This window comes from Jaculus jaculus, chromosome 12 (assembly GCF_020740685.1).
Source record: "Jaculus jaculus isolate mJacJac1 chromosome 12, mJacJac1.mat.Y.cur, whole genome shotgun sequence".
NCBI lineage: Eukaryota > Metazoa > Chordata > Mammalia > Rodentia > Dipodidae > Jaculus > Jaculus jaculus.
In genome coordinates, this window is record NC_059113.1 from 18,356,767 (window position 1) to 18,379,919 (window position 23,153).

A 23,153-nucleotide genomic window follows, 5' to 3' on the forward strand; every position below is an offset into this window, starting at 1 on the left:
CCAGTCCATTTCCTCTCAAAGGCGGCGTGTCAACAAGCGTCAGTACCCACTGTTCCCGCAATAGAGATAACACAGGGGAGGCAGGCCTGGAGCCAAACCCAAGTGCCCCATTTTCAGAGCAGGCTTTGAGGGCTCGAAGAAGCCAGAAATGACCAGTGCCTGTTCAAATGTCCTTCCAGTGACCCAGCAGAGATGGGAGTTCTGCCTGGTTTCTGCTCTATCTCTCTAAGTAATGCGAGTCCACGCCCCCCCCCCCCCCCATGCATGGGTTCATTCAGGCACACACAGTCCTGAGATCCTCAGTCTCTGCTTTTCTTCAGCCCGTGGAAGGGACAGAAGAGGGGACGGCCCACAGCTCCACCGGGATTTCTCATCCGGTGTGATGACTCCCACCCAGCCTTTTTGCACACACAACCCCCTCACTGAGTCCAGTCTGCTAAGTGTCTGATATTGGTTCCCCCCATCCAAAGCCTCCACCCCGAGAGGGCCTCTAGGTGGGGTGCTGGGCGGCTCCGTGGCTGCTCGGCTACAGGGGACCCTCCCTTGTTTCATGAGCTCTGTTTGCATCCCCCTCCCTCCAGCCTCGGTCTTGGGGGTTGCAAAGCCGGAGGCCAGTGTCTCCACGGCCTGCGGTATCACTCCCTGTGCCAAAGGCAACAGCAGCCTTTGCAGTCACAGGTCGCCTGAGCTGACAGGGCCCGATCCCCGTGGAACCCCATCCTCCTGGTACCTTTCTCCTCTCCCGATCAGCTCTCTGAGCAGATGACGCTGTGGGTCAGTTATCTGGAATGTGCCCTCAAGGCGACCCCTGCTCTCCCTGCTCCCCACCCCTCAGCTCGTCTGAGCAGGAACCCAGGGGAGCGTGGGGAGAGGGGCTGGGGCTGAGCAAGGCCAGATGTGAGAGGGATGAGTTTGGAAATGCTCAGATTGTTTGTTCCTTGGAAATGAAACCTAAGCATTTCTGCACCCCCCCCTGCTTTTAATTTGGGGGCGATTTGTTCTCCTTGAGGAATGGGGGGCAGATGCTGCACCCCCGAGATCCGGGGTCTTGTCACCTTTGGACCAAGTTCGCGATCCCAAGAAAGATGCAAGTGTTTGCCAAGGTTGATGGCAATGGTGCAGATCAGCCCACAGGGCACAGACTGACTGCCCTCGAGGACCTCCCCGTGAGCTCCTCTGGCAAGCAAGAGGAACAGGGCAGGCAAGGCACCCGGCATTCTATCACTTCCATTTCAAAGACAAACCAACCAAGACCAGAGAGGCAAGCTCTCCCAGACACCAGCACAGAGGAGCCAGGCCCAGACAGGACTCCCCACACAAGGGCCGCTTTGTCCGAGATATGAGATGCTAGCGTCATGCCCTTTCGGAGACCGCCTTCAAGGTCCCATATCAGGCAGTGAAAAGGAACACACCTCAGACGGCCAGCCAAAATTCACTGCAATGTGGCTGAGGACAGAGGGGAGAGCTGGAAGGGGGACACCTGGGCAAGGTTCAGAAGACACAGGGACCCAAGGAGCCTGGACTTCAGCTTTGCCTGTCACAGGGAGGCCATCTTTTAAATGGCGGGGGTGTGGGGGAGGGAAGGGGGAGGAGGGCTCTATTGACCCCTGGGAGATGTTATGATTCACTCTCCAAAAGACAGCAGAGACCAAGGCTTTCCCACCAGATTCTGCACGTGACAGCCAAAAACGCCCTTGGATCCCACCCTCTGTGCAGCCCGGGAAGTGAGGACCTCCTGGCATGAGGGCTCCCCTTTCTTTCTACACTTGGGGAAGGTGGCCTAATCCGCGGACCTCCTCCAGCCTCCTGTCCATCAGCTTTGTCGCAGGAGGGCCATTCGGCAGCCACTAGCCACAGTGGGTAGAGGGGAGTGGGGGAAGAGCTGAGAGCATCATGGGAGATGATGCATGAGAATGGCCCGACTGCCAAGGTCATGCAAAGTAGCTGGTGGCAGAGTCAGGTGAGAAGCAAGTATTCTCCAGACAGGTATGGGGGGGGGGTGTCAGATTCCTGACATTCCTCTGTTGCTTAGTTCTGAGAATGAAGTTGGGTGGGATTCCCTTTGCCAAAAAAAAAAAAAAAAAAAAAAAATCATGAATATAGATTGGGACCCTGGTTCTTAAAGTCCCTCTATGGGTATCAGAAGGGTGGCTGACTGGGTGTCAGGAACCTCCCTTGCTAGTCTCAAGACCATGTCTGTGAATTCCAGCTTCCAAGTCTGCACAGCTCACAGCCTTTCATTGGATAGGCTGGGTTTCGAAACTCTGCTAAGCCAGATAAAAATCACCGCAGATGTGGCCCCCCCAGAGAGAAAACTGGTACTTAGATTCTAAACCCTCTTCAGACTGTATGTAATTAACACAGACTATAACTCATGGCTAGAGCGGGTGCAGCTGTTTTATAAATAACGACTTGCAACATCGATGTCTCCCATCAGTGTGCTCATATACAAACGCATGTGTACACAGAAACACACCATGTGTACACAGAAACGCACCAAGCGTATAGAAAGAGGCCGTCCCGCAAGGCCATCTTCTCCCTGATTAGGCTCTTGAGCCAGCACGTGAGCCAGGCAGAAATGCCACCAGGCAACAGCATCCTCCCTGGCACTCTGACGCAGGCTCGCTCTCTGCAGCCAAGTGGATGTCGCTAAGTTGGGACATCTGAGACCCTCCCACCTGGAGCAGGCATCTCCAGGTTCCCAAGACTCTCCTCAATACTCCCCCAAGTTACATCCCAGTCAGTCCCTTCTACTTGCCTTGGGGACACCCCATGGCCCAGTTAAGTGCTAGGTCCAAGTTAGTGTCAAGACTCACCTGAGCGCCCGCCCTGAGGCTGTGGGACCTGTCCCCTCAGTTCCTGGCATTCGCCACAGTCGTGGGAGAGGTAGCTGCTGTCCCACTGAGACCCAGAAAGCCCCCTGGAGCGTGTCCCCTCAGCCAGCCAAATCCAGCCGGAATCATAGGAAGAGGCTGCAGGACGCGCCGGCACCCGTGAGTGACTTGTGTCAGGACAGGGCCACGGAGGGTCACTTCTGCAGGAGGACCAGCCCAGGAGGCGAGACTCAAGCTGGTGGTTGAGGGGAGGTCTGCACCAACCCGGGGCACCCTGTCTTGGAGCAGCGTCCGCCAGCCCCGGAAGCGATCCGGAGATGCGCTGGGGAAGGACCCGCAGCTCTGCTAGGTGCTGACTGGGTGGGAGCTGCAGCTGCTCCAGCCGCCAGCCTTTATAGAAAGTTCTTGGAGCAGCCGCGGATGCTCCGCTGCCCGGCTCTGGAACACAGCCCCCCTCTTGTGGCCACTCCCGGAATTACAGCTCTGCGCGGGCTTGCTGTTTGGGGGGTCTGGGGGGAGGCAGCCAGAGCAGCAAGCCTCGCCTTGGCCTGGGGTCTCCAGGACCTCTATTTTTAAAGGCACTGCTCAAAATAATTCGTTTTTGGATGGCTTCTGGGAAAATGGCAGCTAGATCTGGCTTATGAACCACCCAAGGAAACCGGTCTTGTAAATGTACTTATGGGACGGGATTGGCACCGATCAACTCATTCAGCATACTTGGCAGGGAGGGAGGTGCTTTATGCATTTTCCTGAAGTCACATCCACTTACAAACGGCTCGAATTGTTCACACTGGGGCTAGTTAGAAGAACGCCCAGTGGGGCTCAGAAGAAAATTCCCAAAGTCAAGTTCAACACAATTCGGCAGCAAAGGCCGAGTCCGAAAGCCTCGAGGGCCATTAAGCCAGCCAGCTGGGAGCTGACCTGGGCCCGGACAAGCACTGCGAGCCGAGCTAAGCACGAGCGATTGATTACAATTTTGCAAGGGAAATCTATCCAGAAGCTAAGGGAACTGTGAAGTGGCTGGAGTGCTGTGTGCACGTGGAGAGAAAAAGTCAGAAAATAAATTAATTAATTACTTAAAGCAGCGAGAGACACAGCCGTTGGGCCAGCTCACAAGGGTTGCCTCCTGAGGACAGAAGGTAACAGTCATAGAAAAGTTCCGGTTTGTGGCTTCAACATGCGGCCCCAGGGCTTCAAGGTCAGATTTCGAATATGAGAAACATTTGCCAATATCACTCTGCCCACAGCACAGCTTGCCAGCCCTGGGCTGAGTCAGAAAGGCCTTACTCATCTCCAGGGGCTGCCCTCCTCACTGTCCCTAGAGGCAGCTCAGCCGGAAACTCTGTCATACAGGGAGGAAGGCAGTAATTGCATAATTATAAGAAGAAAGAGGAGAAGAGGAAGGAGAGGAAGAGGAATGGGAGAGGAGGAGAGCAGGAAAAGAAGGAAGAGAGAGGAGACAAGGTGGGAGATGGAGAAGTTACTTATTAGTATAGGAAGCTAGGCAATTTCACGCCCTTGCCAGAGTCTCCCTTTATTGACCTGATACAGTTGTCTCTTGGTATCCAAGTGGACTTGGTTCCAGGACCCCTCACTGTGATACCAAAGTCTTCAGATGTTCAAGTGACCTGTATGGCAAATGGTATAGTATTTGCATAGAACCTGGGCACTTCCTCTTATTGGCTCTAAACCATACAGTGCTTACTACAATGTGACTGCTATGTGAATAGTCTGTAAACGTTCAGTGCAGGGAGAGATGGCTCAGCGCTTAAGGCGCTTGCCTGTGAAGCCTAAGAACCCACATTTGGCTCTCCAGACCCCACCTAAGCCAGATGCACGAAGGTGAGGCCAGTGCAAGGCCACACATGTCCACTAGGTGGGGCACGCGTCTGGAGTTCCATTCCAGTGGCTGAAGCCTTGGCTTGCCAATTTTTTCTCTCTCTCTCTCTCTAAAAATAAATAACTAAATAAAAATTTATATAATTGTTCCGTTCAGGCAGCAGTTTTTTATTTTGAATATTTTGTGATCTGTGGTCAGTCTGATGTGGAACTTCGGATATAGTACAAAACACTCACTTGACAACGTCCCTGCCGGACAGGTGTTTCTCTTGTGGCCATTTTATAAAGGTAAACAGTTAACTGGTCGACATGGAAACTTGTCCCAGGTCACACAGCCAGCAAGCAGAAGAGCTGGGCTCTACCACAGGAAGTTTGACTGCAGAGTCTGAGTCCAGAATGACACACAGAGTACTTCTCACAAAAGAGTCCTTTAAAACTATTGTTATTTATTTATTTGAAAGAGAGAGAGAGAGTACACTAGGGCCTCCAGCCTCTGCAAACAAACTCCAGATGCATGCACCACCTTGTGCATCTGCCTTTCGTGGGTCCTGCAGTGTGAAGACCTTCATTCCTGCCTTCCTTCTTTCCGCCATGCCGAGCACACTGGAAGAACACACCAGAGCGGCACCTCGATCTTGGACTTGGGAGGAAGGAAATTTCTGTTTGTTCTGAATGACCCAGTCTTAGGCGCTCTGTTTTGTAGCAGAAATGGATGGAGACGGTTCCTGAGATCTGGCGCTGTTGTACTGCATTAGCTGCCTTCTGTGCTGCTGTGACCGCAGTACCGACACAAGCCAAGGAGGAGAGGCGGATTTTGGCTCATGGCTTCAGGCCATCATGGCAGGAAAGACATGGTTGAAACACTCAGTTCATGGAGGCAATGTTGTAGTGGAGGCTGTTCGCTTCATGTGGATCGGGAAGCAGAAAGGGCAGCAGGAAGTGCAGGCTGGGCCTCACTTTCTAAGACCTGACTCAGTGAGCAACATCTGTCAGCCAGACCTCACCTCTTTTTTTTTTTTAATTTTTTATTTATTGATTTGAGAGCGACAGACACAGAGAGAAAGACAGATAGAGGGAGAGAGAGAGAATGGGCGCGCCAGGGCTTCCCGCCTCTGCAAACGAACTCCAGACGCATGCGCACCCGTGTGCATCTGGCTAACGTGGGACCTGGGGAACCGAGCCTCGAACCGGGGTCCTTAGGCATCACAGGCAAGCGCTTAACCGCTACGCCATCTCTCCAGCCCCATACCTCACCTCTTAAAGTTTCCACAAACCCCTCAAAAATAGCACCACGGCTAGGGATCAAGTGTTAAAACCATGATCCTGCGAGGGAGAAGTCAGAACTTCAGATTCAAGGGTCAGGGAAATGGCTTAGCAGTTAAAGATTGTTTGCTTGCAAAGCCTGCCAGCTTGGGTTCAATTCCTTAGTATTCATATAAGGCCAAACCCAAAGTGGCACATGCATGTGGTGTTCATTTGCAGTGGCAAGAGACCTTGGTGCACCCATACACCCCCCCATAAATAAATAAATACTTTTTAAAAAGAATTTCAGATTCAGCTGTCACACGTACTGTGCCTAAAACAAGGGCCATTTCTTTTCTGTGCTGGCATGCTCTTAGGAGAAGGGGGAGCACAAAGAGCAGACAAAGCGAAGGGAGAGGTGACCCAAGCACAGCCCAAGCTGTTGGCTGAGCTGCTCCTTCCCCACCAGTAATTAATGATGAAGACTGGGACAGGGTCTAGTTTTCTGCATGAGACCCACAAATAGACAAAGAACAATTAAAACTGCAAAATTACAGGAGAAGCACACACATCCTTTTAAAGTAAAGAGACCCAGAGGAAAGAAGGGATCGGAGAAATGAATACCAGGGAGGGGAAAGGCAGAGAGGGACCAGTTCCTACTTCTTGGTCCTCAAGGGTATTTGAGAAGCGGGGTTTTTTTGTGTGTTTGTTTTGTTTATTTTGAGAGAGAAAGAGATAAGATAGTGAGAGAAAGAAGCAGAGAGAGAGAGACAAAGAGAGACAGGGCCTTTCAGCTGCTGTGAATGAACACCAGATGCCTGCGCCCCCTTGTGTGCATGTGCGACATTGCATGCTTGCATCACTGCATCTGGCTACATGGAACCTGGAGACTGAAACATGCATTCTTAGGCTTTGCAGGCAAGTGCCTTAACTGCTAACTATCTCTCCAGCCCTAGAAGTGTTTTAAGTGATCTAAATACATTTTGTACATAAGATTTGTCAAAAAAATAGAAGAGGAACTAGCTGGCAAGAAGGGAGTCAATGGAGTAAGCATAGGAGAGGGGGAAACAGGGGAAGGTGGCAGGGGACTGAGATCATGGCATATTGTATATTGTACATAGGTATGGATGGTGTCAACAAAGTGTTTTTAAAAGAAGCAACTTAATGGAGGAAAGGCTTGTACTAGCTTACAGTTCAGGGGGGTCCAGCCCATTATGGTAGAAACATGGGCAACTGTCACATTCGATCCTTAGTCATGAAGGAGAGAGAGAGAGAGATGAATGCTGGTGCTCAGCTTGCTTTCTCCTTTTAACTCAGTCCAGAACCCTAGCCCATGAGATACTGTCACCCCATAGTTTGAGGGTCCTTCCTGTATACACTAATACAACCTAAAAACTCACAGACATTTGTCTCCTAGGTGATTCTAGATCCTGTCAAGTTGACAATCATCACAGAGGGTCAACTAGACTCTGAAGTAACAAGGTTCATGAGTATAAAGGTCAAGGTTAATGAAAATAAAGGTGCAAAAATCTAAGTACTTAATATGCAGGGATTCCTCGTTTGCACCACTGAGAACTCTGCACAGGGACTCATCAGTCCAACCATCCGCGTGGGAGGCAGAAGAGCCACATCGGGCCAGAGTTCTCTGCTCTCTTTGCCCCCTCAATTCTGTGTGCTCCCCACTCCAGTATCCAGCCCAGCAACGGATCTAGAGCAAAGAGAAAGTCAGCACTCACCGATGGGCTACGTGGACAGTGGCCCTCAGATGGGCCTTGAGGAGAGGAGACTCGACTCTAAGCCAGGAGGAACTCTCTGGAGTTGCCCCTCAGCTCCACTTTCCCCATCTCTGTGGATTTGAGCAAGTCAAAGAACCTCTCTGAACCTGAGATTCCCTATCTGGGAAACCAGGTGTCTACTTCTTGGTCCCCCTGGTCTCCAGGGTATTTGATAAGTGCTTTAAAGACGTGACCATGTGCTGGAGAGATTGCTTAGCGGTTAAGGCACTTGTCTGTGAAGCCTAAAGACCCATGTTTGAGTCTCCAGGTCCCATATAAGCCAGATGCACAAGGTGACACGGGCATGCAAGGTCAAACATGCCCACTAGGTGGCGCAAGCGTCTGGAGTCCGATTGCAGTGGCTGGGGGCCTTGGCACACAAAATTCTCTTCCCCTCTCTCATAAAAAGAGATCACACAAAAAATGACCAGGCTCCCAAAATGTTGGCCATTGTTACTCCTCTTCAGAGCTGACAGCTCCTGACAGATGGGATGCTAATCACTATGTGGGTCTCTCCAGTGTCCAGCTGCTGACAGCTGGTGCTGAGTCCACAGCAAGGGAAGCAAGAGCCTCGGCTCCTCACCCTCCATGGAATCTCCCCAAACCATCTGTGTGACTTCCCTGTACTCGGTTCATTTCATTCATTCATTCTTTTCATTCATTCCCCCAGAATGGTATGACAGGATGACAGATGCAGGAGACAGCCCACGCTTTCTGGCACTGGCTCAGGGTCGCCGACAGGAAGGTAGATGAGCCTCCTCACTGGCATGGCTGTAGGCCAGAGACCCAAGAGCAGGACTACCTGCAAGCCCTTGTACTGTTGACTCAGTGACCCAGCGTGTCCTCATCTGTCATGAAGCTGAGATGATGTCAATTTTGCTTGGGAACTAGATGATGAAATAATTGTAAAGTGAGCAATTTGTAACGAGTAGCCAAATGTGTTCATTCATGAATCATGAGAATCTTGTCAAAACAGGGTAAGGTCTTGGGCCAAAACTCTAAGGAGATTTAATGGGATAAGTTTAACACAGATACCAATGGTGGAATGATGTACTTTTTTCTCACATGACAGGATACCAGGCTGTCCAGGGACACATAAGAAAAAACATCTTTTTCTAAAAATAATAATAATAATAATAATTTATTTGGCAGAGAGAGGAGGAGTGAGAGAGAATGAATATGGGCATGCCAGGGCCACTAGCTGCTGCAAATTAACTGTAGGCACATGTGCCACTTTGTACATCTGGCTTTACATGGGTACTGGGGAATCAAACCAGGGTCCTTTGGCTTTGCAGGCAAGCACCGCACCTTAACCACTGAGCCACTTCTCCAGGCCAGAAAAACCATCTATATGTTACATGACTATGATGCGGATGTCAGTCAGTAAGAGTTCAAGAAACAAGGCTGGTAAGGTTTCTCAGTGGTTAGAAACACTTCTGCAAACCTCATGACTAGCAATCAGATCCCCAAGGCCCATGTAAACCCTGGGCATCTGGGGGCCAAGTCGGGAGGATCCCTAAACTAGTCTGACGTTTTCAGAATCAAAACACAAGAGGTTCTGGCTCAAACAAGGTGGAAGGGGAGGACTGCCGCTCTGAAGTTGTCCTCTGTCTGACCCCTGAATACATGCCATGGCATGTGTGTGCCCAAACACATACACTTGCATATGTGTACATTAAGTGTGCATACTTGCATGCACACACACACATACACGCACACGCACAGAGTTCAAGGAGCAATACAGCAGGGGCATGATGAGCAAAAACATGGCGGATACAGAGCCCCCGAACTCTGCGCTAATGGAATGGCACTGACAAAAATGAGGAGCAGACCCTAGAAAACACAGCTGCTGACCTGGCCTTCAAGATTAAAGTGGGGGTTACAGCAGATGCAACCCCCAAGCTCCTCTTCATCCTCTTCCACTTTGAATGACCACCTGTCTCCGAAATGATTTTAGGGTTTTAACTCTTTTTTTTTGTTGTTGTTTTGAGGGAGGGTCTTGCTGTAGCCCAGGCTGATCTGAAATTCACTATGGAGTCTCAGGGTGGCCTCGAACTCACAGCGATCCTCCTACCTCCGCATCCCGAGTGCTGGGATTAAAGGCGTGCGCCACCATGCCCGGCCAAGGGCTTTAACTCTTGAAGGGAGAATGCTGTGGGTTAGGCAGACAGTAGGCTGAGAGGTTTTTGAAGGACTGGACCCCATCTCCTGCTTCCCTGGTAACATGAGACAGGGAAAGGGTAACTTCCTTCCAACCAGAGGGGACAAAGTCTTCTGGCCCTGGGAGCCGGTCAATCGCTCATCGGGTCAAGAGACCACCCCTCACTTGCAGATGTGTTAAGAGTCACCCCCTTAGTGAGACCCTGTACTGTACCCCCAGAAACCCCTCCCTCGGTTCACAGACCCTCGCTGCTGAGAGCCCGCCTGCTTCTCTGAGTTCAGCCACAACTCTTCCTCTTCCTTTCCCTTTCCTTCTCTTCTCTAGGTGTAAGCAGAATGGAGTCCCTGATCTTGCTCTTTCTTTTGGGGGAATGCTCCCACTCTCTTGGGAGTCTTTTTTCTATATTTTACTTAATAAAGTGTGCTTTACTGTCTTCACCGTCTTGTCTGCATTCCTTAATTCTTCTGTCAGCTCCAAAGCTTAGCCACTCTAGTTCAAGCCCATCTGGGCCAAGAGAGGCCCCAGCACGCTTACAACCCCACAATACTTGACACAGTGCGCCCCGCTCCGCCTACATCTGGAGGAAAAACTGACCCTGACCGGGGCGGTGAGAGGTCCATGAATGGACAAGAAAGGGCGACATCCAGCTCTGAGAAGAAATGGCTCACGGGGGTGTGGCAGAGGGTCGCAGGTACGGGAAGCACCATCGCCTGGGAAAGGAATTGGCTCTTCTCAGAACTATCCTAGAGGAAGAGGCAGAATTGCTTCCACATGCAAAAGATCCGGTTAACTATGCGGCCACCGAGACCTGGCTGCCTGGCTGAGGACTTAAAGTCCCCTTCAGGGACCTTGCCTAATTACAGCCTGGGAATCTCTTCCCCAAGGCAGTACCACACAGAGTTTCTGTGGCAAGTGATTTCTGATGTCTGCCCTATGTCTGACAGCCATGGGCGAGAAACTTTGGCCAGCACTTAGAGAAGTAACTTACCAACTGGTTTTGGCCGCTTAGCTTGCTCTGCTGGGGGAGGGAAGGGGTCATTCCATGCATATTTTCAGTACTAAGAACTGGGAACAGGGAATTCTGTGTCCAGTAGACAGTATAAGGATAACCAGCAGAGATGGTTCAGCTGCATGTGACGCCAGGGAGAGAGAAAGAGGTAAATTGAGGAAGAATGACAGAGACGAAAGAAAAGGAAGTGAGTTAAATACATTCACGGGAGAATTAAGGGAGAGAGGAGGCGATGGCGGGAAAGGAAGGCTCGGAATGAAAAATGATAGAATCTTCTTTCTCTTCCTTCCTGAAGCACAAACTATATCATATTGCAAAAAAAAAAAAGTTTTATAAAATTTAGGTGGTATATTTATCAAAAAGATACACATGTGTGCATTACTTTAGAGAGAGTAAGAGAAAGGGGGAGAGAATTGGCACGCCAGAGCCCCAGCCATTGCAATCACACTCCACATGCCTGTGTCACCTAGTGGGCGTGTGCGACCTTGCGCTTCCCTCACCTCTGTGTGTCTGGTTTATGTGGGATCTGGAGAGAGATAGAACATGGGTCTTTAGGCTTCGCAGGCAAGTGCCTTAAGTGCTAAGCCACCTCTCCAGCCCCATGCATGCATGTATTTTAATAGTGCTTTTCAAACCGTCAAATAGTTCTGCAAAACTTATTACGAAAGTATAGTTCCCCCAAAGCTTTTACACCTAAAATCTGCTTTTCCAGCTCATCCACAGGGAGGAAAGAGGGAGAGAGGCCAAGAACGAGAAAGAAGAGGCGAGGCTTGTGCTTGGGAAGTGGGAATAACTCGGCAGACCCTGAACGGGAAGCTGTCCCTAGTTGACTGGTGAGTTATTGACTGAGCGACTCCTGACTTGGAACCAACTTGCCTTGGTCAAGGCCTGTCTGAATGGTTTCTTCTCTGAGGAGCCCTCTCCCTCCCATGGCTTCCAAGGTTGGACTCCACCGTACGACTGCTCTTCGGGCTGGCCACGGCATCCCGGGGGGCCTCGGCCATATCACGGAGGAGGTTGAAACCCAAGCATGCAGGGTCTGACGTGCCAAGCCCACACTGCTGGCCACTCTGAGCCTGACCACCTTCCCAGGCCCCTTCATGTTAATATTCCAAAACTCAGCTCAACACGGGCGAGCACACAGTCTCGTATTACTACAATAGCTTGGCGCCTGCTCAAAGACCACATAGTGGCTCCCAACCTCCCCAGCCAGACTCCAAGCTTTCTTTATGCCTAATCCTTTGTGATGCAGGGGGGGCACTGCTTAGGGACTCTGGGGACCTGTCATTAGTGCGATGCTGGAGGAGCACTGAGTCTTCTAGTATACAGCAGCGCTCTTAAGAATTACCACTTTATAGCCGGGCGCGGTGGCGCACGCCTTTAATCCCAGCACTCGGGAGGCAGAGGTAGGAGGATTGCCATGAGTTCGAGGCCACCCTGAGACTCTATAGTGAATTCCAGGTCAGCCTGGGCTAGAGTGAGACCCTACCTCAAACCCCCACTCAAAAAAAAAAAAAAGAATTACCACTTTATCCTACCGTTGTCTGGCTAAATGGTTATATCATGCCCACCAAAATGCCCTCTAAATACTTATGCATATGCCCATATAATAATGCTACTCTCACTGTCTGAAAATAAAAGCGTGTATGATGGTGTGTGGGCAAGGGGGAATGGGATTAGGGTGAGCGATCACAGAAGCTCTTCCTCAGAACTACCCCCCTTCCGGATGGACGGGTGTGGGGTGTGTGGGTGGCGGGAAGTGTGCCTCTCTCGCATGGCCCCCCTCATTCTCACACTGACATCGGTGTGTGTTTGGACTCTTGCCCGACTAAACACAAAACACAGGTACAACATCTTCACTCGCCCACCTTCTTGACGTGAAGACTGTGACTCACTGTACAGAGGGGAGACCTTGGAAGAGTGAGAGGCTTGAGATGTGGACTCTCCTGAGGTGGAGCCAGAGGCTCGGCTCAGTTTTCTGGCTCCGGGGCCATGTCTCTGCAGGACAAGACACAGCTCCATCTCCGCTCTAAAGAGCCCTCATTCTCTACCCCTCATGGGTTTGGTTTGCATGAATAGATGCCATTCCCTCCTTCCTACTAGATGTAAACCATCTCAAGCAGGAACTGGTTTTCTGCACAGTGGCTCTACTATCCTTGGCAGACAGGTAAGGCTAACATGAACCCATGGAAAGCAAGTGAGAAACACAGTATTGCAACGTCACAGAAGCATCTGTCAGCAACATGAACTGACCCATGCTTGCTCTGGCTCTTGGTCTCTGAGAAGTCTGGCCTGTTGACAGGGGGTGTATTGTGTACCCCCCCAAATTCTCATGCTGAACTCCTAATCTCTAGATCCTCAGACTATGTCTGTATTTGGAGACAGGGCATTTCAAGAGGTACTAATAATGTCATTAGAGTCATCCCTAATCCATGGACATTAGGCCAGAGAGGAACAGCAGGAATATAAGTACATACATAAAGAGTGTGTAAAGGCAGAGGCCTCAGGAGAAACCAACCCTGGTGGTTTCCAGCTTTAAGAGGAAATGAACATCTGTTGTCTAAACTTGCTCTTAAACTTTTTCCACTTGTGGCATCTTTTGACCTGAGAAATTTTTACACAATCCCCCAGGTATATAGGTATACAAACCATTTTACTGAAAGCAAACCATAAGCAAACTTATTCTAGGGCTGGGGATGTAACTCGGCTGTTAGAGTGCTTGCCTAGCATGCACAAAGGCCTGGGCGCGATCCCCAACATCGCACGTACCAGGTATGGTGAGTTCATTGGCATTAAGTGACTTGATGCAAAGTATGCGTGTTGGGTGTTCAGAACCAAGGTTGCAGTGAAGTTGTGGGGTGCCACAGGATGAGCACACTGCCAGAAATACCTCAGCTTCATTGTGTGTGGTGGTTTTAGTCCATCGTCCCCAATAAACTCGTGTGCAGAATGGCTGGTCCCAAGCTGTTGGCACTTTGGGAGACGGAGCCTTGCTAAAGGAGGTGTGTTGCCGGGGGGTAGCCTTAGGGATGCTATACCTAGTCTCCCCTTGCCAGGGCTCTGTTCACTCTCTTGCTTACTGCTTTCTACCTGCTGTGGCAAGGAGGTGATGTCCAATCTTTTCTCATACCAAGTTTCCCCCTGCCATCATGGAGCTTCCCTTAAGACTGTAAGCCAAAATAAAACCTTCCCTCCCATCAGCTGTTTTTTTTTTATTTTGTTGTTCATTTTTATTTATTTATTTGAGAGTGACAGAGAAAGAGAAAGAGGCAAATAGAGAGAGAGAGAAAATGGGTGCAGTGGGGCTTCCAGCCACTGCAAACAAACTCCAAATTGGTGCACCCCCTTGTGCATCTTAGGTTTCACAGGCAAGTGCTTAACCACTAAGCCATTTCTCCAACCCTCACCAGCTGTTTTTTTTTTAAATGTTTTGTTTATTTTTATTTATTTATCTGAGAGCAACAGACAGACAGAGAAAGAGACAGATAGAGAATGGGCGCGCCAGGGCCTCCAGCCACTGCAAACGAACTCCAGATGTGTGCGCCCCCTTGTGCATCTGGCTAACATGGGTCCTGGGGAATCGAGCCTTGAACCAGGGTCCTTGGGTTTCACAGGAAAGTACTTACCCACTAAGCCATCTCTCCAGCCCTCACCCAACTGTTTTTGATTGGATGTTTTGTCCCAGCAATGAGAAGATATCTTCAACCTCATGCATTTGATTTTGGATTAATTTCTGGTCTTTGAGGATTCCAAAACCTGTTGCTGTTGCCAATTTCTTTTTTATGGCCCTCACATTCACCTACCCATCATATGGGTGACGACCCGTCGTTTAAGAAGCTGTGGATGAAGGCTTGTTCACGCTAGCCTTTGTTAAAGTGGGCCGAGCTCTGTTAATGGACACGTGCAAAGAACTTGTTTCTCTCTACTCACAGCAAGCCTGTCTCTAGGGGGAGTATTATTTCCCATTTATGTGAAAAACAGAAATCTCTAGATTCCACATGGAAAGATGTCTTCTATTTTGTCATGAACAAGTTTGATGGAAAAATGTAGGAGTTAATGAGTAATACACAGTTTCTACCTCTAGAAAATATCTGCAAACTATCTGATTTTCTTCTGGTTACAGTTGAATTTCTTAGCACTTTTACAATGACGCGCGGGGGTCGGGGGGGGGGTTCTACTCCTTATTCCAGACATAATTAGGTTTTCTTTTTAAAAAAATTTTTATTAACATTTTCCATGATTATAAGACATAATTAGATTTTCTTTCGAGCCAGAGAACCTGTAATCCAGGGGCTGATTTGATCTGTCATGTACAATCCTATTGCCAATGTTTCGGAAACTCTGTGCCCTGAAGAACAGCTCTTCTAACACATCAGAAACGATGGGAGCTACATAGCAAACAATCTCTTGTGTGAAGGCCTGCATCCAACATATGGGTCACATTGGTGTTACCCAAGTTGTTATTCAATTTTGCAGTGATTTTATTACTTGGGATGGCTCTTCTTTTTTTTTTTTAATTTTTTATTTATTTATTTGAGAGCGACAGACACAGAGAGAAAGACAGATAGAGGGAGAGAGAGAGAATGGGTGCGCCAGGGCTTCCCGCCTCTGCAAATGAACTCCAGACGCGTGCGCCCCCTTGTGCATCTGGCTAACGTGGGACCTGGGGAACCGAGCCTCGAACCGGGGTCCTTAGGCTTCACAGGCAAGCGCTTAACCACTAAGCCATCTCTCCAGCCCGGGATGGCTCTTCTTAATCCTCCCCCCACCCCTCAGTGGCGTCTGTCTCACTCCATTTTTCTGTTGCTCATAACACAACATCTCAAATTAGGTCAATTTTAAATGAAAGGAGTTTATTCGGGTTCACAGCTATGAAGGTCCAAGGTCAAGGGCTCTCCATCTGGAGATAGACTTCATGCTAGCAGAGTTCCAATGAGGCTCTTACCACATGATAAGAGACAGGGAGGACGTGTGTGTGTCCTGATCTCTCTCCTTCTCCTTCTCCTTTGTGTGTGTGTGGGGGGGGGGGGCGGTATGGTGCATATACACTCTACACACAATGTGGAGGCCAGAGGGCATCAGCTATCCTTTTCTTTTCTTTTTAAATTTTATTTTTGTTGATTTATTTATTTTTTAAATTTTATTTATTTTTTATTTTTATTATTTATTTATTTATTTGGAGAGGGACAGGGCCTCCAGCCACTGCAAACGAACTCCAGATGTGTGCGCCCCCTTGTGTACCTGCCTAACATGGGTCCTGGGGAATCAAACCTGGGTCCTTTGACTTCGTAGGCAAACGCCTTCATCGCTAAGCCATCCCTCCAGCCCCAGCTATGATTTTCTATTGCTCATCTATCTGCGTGTTTCCCTGAGACAGAGTCTCTCACTGAACCTGGGTTTTCTGATATCTGCTCCCCTCAGGACTGGCTCTGGGGCTGGAGCTCAGGTTCTCACGCTGCTTGCACAGCAAGCACTTTTACCCACTGAGCCATACCCCCCACCCTTTAAAGATACAGTCTCTCATGGGCCTGGAACTCACCAAGCAGGCTGTACCAGTTGATCAGCTAGCCCTAGGGACCCACGAGTCTCTGCCTCTTAGCTACCTGGATTACAAGCACATGTCACCACACCTGGCTTTTTATTTTTTAAATATGGGCTCTGGGGATTGAACTTGGATCCTCATGCTTACAAGAACAAGCATTTTGCTAACGGAGCCATTGCCCCAGCCCTCCCTTCTCCTTCTAATAAAGCCAACAGCACCATGATGACATTCTCTAACGTTAATCATCTCTCCGAGTCCCACTTTTACACACCATAATCAGATTAAGTTTCCCTCTCTCTCTCTCTCTCTCTCTCTCTCTCCCTCTCTCTCTCTCTCTCTCCCTCTCTCTCCCTCCCTCTCTCTCTCTCTCTCTCTGTGTGTGTGTGTGTGTGTGTGTGTGTGTGTGTGTGTGTGTGTGTGTGTGTGTGTTTTCGAGGTAGGGTCTCACTCCAGCCCAAGATGACCTGGAATTCACTATGGAGTCTCAGGGTGGCCTCAAACTCATGGCGATCCTCCTACCTCTACCTCCCAAGTGCTGGGATTAAAGGCGTGCACCACCACGCCCGGCTGAGTTTCTGTGTTTTTAATACATCACAAAGGGGATTGAATTTCTGATGGGGTTTACATATATATATTATTTTTATTTATTTACGAGAGAGAGAGAATGGGTGCACCAGGGCCTCTAGCCACTGCAAACATTTGCACCACCATGTGCATCTGGTTTATGTGGGTAATGGGGAATTGAACCTAGGTCCTTAGGTTTCATAAGCAAGTGCCTTAACTGCTAAGCCTAGCTTGAGTCTTTAAAAGTTACTTTATTTTTTTATTTGTGTGCACATAGTGAAGTGTGTGTGTGTGCATGTGTGTGTACGTGTGAATGCATGTGCACGGGTATTCATGAGGAGGTCAGAGGACAACCTCCAGGCCAGTCCTCACCTTTCCGCCTCATCTGAGGCGGGGTTTCTTGCTCTGGATTCTTCCCCACTGCTTTCTGCTGTACACACCAGCTCAGCCACAAGGGCTTTTCACGTGGGGTCTGGGGGTTGAAGTTCACATTGAGCAGCAAGGGTTTTTATCCACTGAGCCATCACCCCAGCCCTCAGCTTGAGTTTTTTTTTTTTTTTTTTTTTTTTTTAGTATTATTATTTGAGAGCGACAGACACAGAGAGAAAGACAGATGGAGGGAGAGAGAGAGAATGGGTGCACCAGGGCTTCCAGCCTCTGCAAACGAACTCCAGACGCGTGCGCCCCCTTGTGCATCTGGCTAACGTGGGACCTGGGGAACCGAGCCTCGAACTGGGGTCCTTAGGCTTCACAGGCAAGCGCTTAACCGCTAAGCCATCTCTCCAGCCCCCTCAGCTTGAGTTTTGAGGAGACAGTCATAGTTAAACCAGAGCAGTCTATGTTAGTTAGAGAGGAGTCCCATCACTGTCCAGGCAGCTGCTCCCCCATGTCCAGAGCTACTGGCGAGTATAGGCCTGGCTTCTCTGTAACCATCTCTTTTAGATACTGGTAGTGACTCTAACACAAGAGGCTCACTTCTAGTTTTGTTTTGTTTTTTCTTTCCAGATCTGAGAATCCAAGAGAGTCCCTTTCTCCTCCCAATGTCCTCAGACAGGCAGGCAGACTCAGTACTGGTTCTCCCGGTACAGGGAGATTATTTCTCCCAGCCTGGAGAGAGGGATGCCTACTACTGGGCAGGAGGGGGTGCATGCAACCCTCACCGGCCCAGCCAGCCATTGTGGCGGGCCCACACCACCAGCACTTTCCCATGCCATCGCCCCCTTCTGCTCCGCTTACCTCAGATCAGCCAGCATCCCCAGGACACGGGAGCCACCAGCCACCGCACTCGCTAGAACAGGGAGGAGTTAGAACGAAGACTTGCCAGTTGGGTAGAAAGTGGGAGCGAGGTGGCAGAAAGACTCTTTGAGCTAGCAGATAGCAGTAGGGTGGGAAGAACAGGGAGGTGCCCGCTGTGGGGTAAAGGCTCCCTCCTTTCCCCTTTGTCCTATTCTCTCGGCTCTCAGAAAAACTTCAAGCGCAGTTTATCTTCTTCACCCCCTGCTGGGAACCGCCCTGGACCTGACCTTGACAGATGTTTGAGCCAGCGAGAAGTGAGTGCTGGATTAAGGGACACTGAATGAAATACTTAGCCTGGCTTTCCTCTCCTGTCACTGTCTTCCCCTATCCTCTCTCTCTCTCTCTCTCTCTCTCTCTCTCTCTCTCTCTCTATATATATATATATATATATATATATATATACACACACACATACATATACATATATATATAGCCGGGCGTGGTGGCACACGCCTTTAATCCCAGCACTCGGGAGGCAGAGGCCACCCTGAGACTCCATAGTGAATTCCAGGTCAGCCTGGGCATATGTATATGTATATGTATATGTATATGTATATGTATATGTATATGTATATGTATGTATATATGTATATATGTATGTATGTATGTATGTATGTATGTGTGTGTGTGTGTGTGTATATATATATATATATATATATATATATATATATATATATATATATGTTTGCAATTATACCCCCCTTCCCCTTTACTTGAGGACAGCTGCTCTTAGTGATGGAGGAACACACGATCTCCATCCTTTTAGTTGACTGTCACCACCAAACACAGCAGATACATATGTTCATGCCCCGCGTACAGTAGAGCCATGTCATGGCCTAGGGTGCTGAATCCTAGTGTCTCCAAAGCATAGAACCTTATGATTAAAAAAAAAAAAAAGTGAAAGCCAGGTGTGGTGGCACCTGCGATGCCAGTTTCTAGCGAGGCCAAGGATGGCAAATCCAAGGCCTGCCCAGGCCTCAGGCGAGACCAAATACATCCTGGCCAACTTAGTAAGACTCTGTCTCAAAACAAAATGTGAAAAAGTAGGTGGGGATGTAACTAAGCAACAGAGGGCTTGCCTGGCGTGTGTGAGACCCTGGGTTCAATCCCAGCACTGAGGGAAAACGAGTGAGACCTGACCCGAGGAGAGCACCCATTAGCCTCTGGCAGAAGCCTAAGCTCTGGACTTTTCCACCGAGAGGTGAAAAGTGTTCCGCGAACATTCCCCTCTGCTAGCAAGTGGACAGTGTTTCCGAAACAGCATGCGAGACTTTAAAATGCTCTGATCCCGTGTTCTTGTGCTGTGGTTTGGGTCTGGAACGTCCCTTTAAAGCCCATGTGCTGAAGACTTGGCTTCCATCTTGCCATATTGGTGGTGGGGGGGAGGGGCAGGAAGTGGGGCCGAGTGGGAGGATTTCAGGCGCCTGGAGGCATGCCTCTTCGTCTCCTGTTCCCTGGTGGCAGGTAAGCAGCTCAGCCCCTCCATGTGCCTCCACCACGATGAGCTGCCTCTGCCATCAGAGGCCTAAAAGTACTGGGTCTGCCCAGTCACAGACTGGAACCTCCAACCGGTGAGCCAGAGCAAACCTTTCCTCTGAGCTCGATTATCTCAATTATCTGTTTGATAGATGGAAAACCGACTAACACATTGTGGTGGTTTGATTCAGGTGTCCCCCATAAACTTAGGTGTTCTGAATGCTAGGTTCCCAGCTGATGGATATTTGGGAATTAATGCCTCCTGGAGGGAGTGTATTGTTGGGGGCGGGCTTATGGGCTTTATAGCCAGTTTCCCCTTGCCAGTGTTTGGCACACCCTCCTGTTGCTGTGTTCCATCTTATGTTGGCCAGGGGGTGATGTCCACCCTCTGCTCATGCCATCGTTTCCCCCTGCCATCGTGGAGCTTCCCCTCAAGCCTGTAAGCCAAAATAAACCTCTTTTTCCCAGAAGCTACTCTTGGTTGGGTGATTTCTAACAGCAATGCGACCCAGACTACAACACACATGTTATAACAGAATTCTTTCATTTTAATATTTTATTTATTTACTTGAGAGAGAGAGAGAGAGAGAGAGACAGAAAGAGGCAAACAGGGAGAGATCATGGGTGGGCAAACTCCAGATACATGCACCATTTGGTGCATCTGGCTTATGTGGGTACAGGGGAATCAAACCTGGGTCTTTAAGCTTTGTAGGCAAGCGCCTTAACTGTTAAGCCATCTCTCTAGTCCCATTATGACAGAATTCTTTTTTTTGTTGTTGTTCATTTTTATTTATTTTTTTGAGAGTGACAGAGAGAGAGAAAGAGGCAGATAAAGAGAGAGAGAGAGAGAATGGGCGCGCCAGGGCCTCCAGCCACTGCAAACGAACTCCAGATGTGTGCGCCCGCATGTGCATCTGGCTAACGTGGGTCCTGGGGAATCAAGCCTCAAACCGGGGTCCTAAGGCTTCACAGACAAGCACTTAACCGCTAAGCCATCTCTCCAGCCCATGACAGAATTCTTTAAAAGTGTATCCCCTAAAAAAAAAAAAAATCAGACGAGGGCATAGATCTATATGCAACAGTATTCTTTCTGCTGTTACTCACAATGGAGAAAATATTATTATATAAATGTCAAAACTTAGGGTAACAGTTAAATAAGTGATAGTAAAGCTATACATGAAAATACTGGGTAGCAGGCTAGGGAGACCACTCCGTGGGTATAATAGTGCTTGCATTGTAAGCATAATTACCTGAGTTTGTTTCCCAGAATGCAGGTAAAATTCTGGGCACGGTAACACATGCACTTGTAATTCCAGTGCTAGGGAAGCAGGGATGTGCTGGCCAGTCAACTAGCTTACTTGGTGAGTTCCAGGCCAATGAGAGAAAGAGTCTCAAAACAAACAAACAAACAAACAAAACCAGTGGGCTGGAGAGATGGCTTAGCAGTTAAGGCACTTGCGTGAGAGGCCTAAGGACCCAGGTTCGATTTCCCAGTACCCACATAAGCCTGATGCACAAGGTGGTATATGCATCTAGAGTTCGTTTGCAGTGGCTGGAGTCCCTTGTATACCCATTCTCTCTCCCTCCATCCCTCTGGTACTTAATCTCACTCTGTAGCCCCAGGCTACCCTCAAACTCAGGGCAATACTCCTACCTCCGCCTCCTGTGTGCTGGGGTTGGAGGAGTGTGCCACAACCTCTGGCTTTCAATGAGATCAATTTAACTGGTAAAAAAAAAAAAAAAGAAAGAAAAAGATTTGGAGGAAAAAGGAGAGGTAACTAACAAGATCAGACCACAGCCATCACATTAAGAAGTATGTTGTTAAACTGGGCATGGAGGAGCATGTCTTTTATCCCAGCACTTGGGAGGCAGAGGTAGGAGGATCGCTGTCAGTTCAAGGCCACCCTGAGACTACATCGTAATTTCCAGGTCAGCCTGAGCTAGAGTGAGACCCTACCTTGAAAAACAAACAAACAACAAAAACAAAAAAAACGCCTGGCACGCCTTTAATCCCAGCACTCGGGAGGCAGAGGTAGGAGGATTACTGTGAGTTCAAGGCCACCCTGAGACTCCATAGTGAATTCCAGGTCAGCCGGGGCTAGAGTGAGACCCTACCTCAGAAAAAAAAAAAAAAGAAGAAGAAGTATGTTGTTTAGCTTCCAAATATTTGGAGATTTTCCAGATTTCTGTTACTGATTTTTAATGTCTAATGTGCTCTGAGAATATGCACTATATGATTTCTGTCTTTCAAATTTCATTGAGGTTTATTTTATAACCCAAGATACAGTCTATCTTGGTAATGTTCCAGGTTCACAAGAAATGAATGTGTATTTTGATGTGTAAAAGAATTTTAAAAAACATCTTAACTGAGTGAAGTTAGTTGAGTTATTCAAGCCTTCTGCATTCTTGCTGAGTTTCTCTGCTTGCTCTGTTTACTATCAAGGTGGGATATTAAAATTTCTAATTATATTTGTGGATTTGGCTATTTCTACTGAGTTCTACTTTGGCTTTTTGTGCTCGAAGCTTCATGCAAAACTAGGATTTTATGATGTCTCGATGAAGTACCCATTTTATCACTACTCAATGACCCTTTTGTCTCTATGATTTCCCTTGCTCTAAAATGTATACACTCTGTTCTCAGTATTTGAGTGTATATATAACACTTTTTTTCACTTTCAGCCTACTTATATCTTTACATTTTAAGTGGATTTATTGTGTTTATACATGGGGCTTATTAAAAACAAACTTATCTAGTAATCGCTGCCTTTGAATTAATGTTTTAAACTATTACACTTAATGTGTTTATTTATGTGATTATGGTTAAATCTATCATCTATTTTTTATTTATACCTTATGATATTCATTCTCCATTTTCCCAGCTTGTTTTAGGTTATTTGAACATTAAAAAAAAAATTTAATTAGAGCAAGAGAGACAATTGGCACATCAGGGCCTTCAGCCACTGTAGTTGAACTCCAGATGTGTATGCCATCTTGTGTGCATATGTGACCTTGGGCGCTTACATCACATTGTGGGTCTGGTTTATGTGGGACCTGGAGAGTCAAACACAGTTCCTTAAGCTTCACAGGCAAGCACTTTAGCTGCTAAACCATCTCTACAGCCCTATATTGGAGCATTTTAAATCTTCTATTTTATCTTTTCTAGTAGCTTTTTAGTTCTCTTTTTCTTATACCCCCCCCCAACTCTTTGGCTGACCTGGAACTCACTATGTAGTCTCAGGGTGGCCTCGAACTCACGGCAATCTACCTACCTCTGCCTCCCAAGTGCTGGGATTAAAGGCATACGCTACCATGCCTGGCTGTGCTCTAGTGTTTTTAAAAATATTTTATTTATTTACTTGCAAACAGAGGGAGAGACAGAAAGACAGACACAGAGAGAAAGGGAAAACAGCATACC

At 48.4% G+C, this 23,153-nt stretch overlaps 1 protein-coding gene across 3 annotated transcripts in view; it reads right to left on the reverse strand.

Moving 5' to 3' along the window:
- The window catches only part of Scara5 (scavenger receptor class A member 5), a 147,848-nt gene extending 129,544 nt beyond the window's left edge, over window positions 1–18,304 (reverse strand). For 2 of the 3 annotated variants that reach the window (XM_045131804.1, XM_004665843.2), the window contains exon 1: window positions 2,817–3,211. The gene's annotated coding sequence lies outside the window, so the exon portion shown is untranslated. Of the gene's footprint in view, window positions 1–2,816; window positions 3,212–18,202 lie in introns of those variants that run through there. The other variant, XM_045131803.1, reaches the window with a different exon arrangement.
- Between the last annotated feature and the right edge of the window lie 4,849 nt (window positions 18,305–23,153).